This window comes from Protomyctophum bolini (assembly GCF_963924005.1).
Source record: "Protomyctophum bolini genome assembly, chromosome: 21".
NCBI classification, from domain to species: Eukaryota; Metazoa; Chordata; class Actinopteri; order Myctophiformes; family Myctophidae; genus Protomyctophum; species Protomyctophum bolini.
The window spans coordinates 7,084,163-7,084,464 of NC_137882.1; the positions used below are offsets into that span (position 1 = coordinate 7,084,163).

Genomic DNA, 302 nt, shown 5'->3' on the forward strand with positions numbered 1-302 from the left:
GTTGTTTGTATATCTTTATGTATTTAAGTTGTTAACAGTCATACGAGACAAATCAAAGAGTTTCCAAAAACAACAGCATGTAAGTGACTTTGTGTCACTGGGTTAAACCAGGCTAGATCTAACCCAGTGTCTCATAACATAACCCAGGCTAGATTCAGTTATATATAATATAATCCAAGTTCAACTAGCAGAGCCATATACAATCCAGGTTACAGTAACAGAGTAACAGAGAGTATTTTGTAAATCTGTGTCTTCATAAAGCACCAACAAAGTCTTTAGAATGTATTTAATTTTGCGACCAA

At 34.1% G+C, this 302-nt stretch overlaps 1 protein-coding gene across 2 annotated transcripts in view; it reads right to left on the reverse strand.

Moving 5' to 3' along the window:
• The window catches only part of LOC308336761 (receptor-type tyrosine-protein phosphatase mu-like), a 141,056-nt gene continuing 140,754 nt past the window's right edge, over positions 1-302 (reverse strand). For both annotated transcript variants that reach the window (XM_080794301.1, XM_080794300.1), the window contains one exon: positions 1-302. This exon is cut by the window's right edge and continues 2,598 nt beyond it. The gene's annotated coding sequence lies outside the window, so the exon portion shown is untranslated.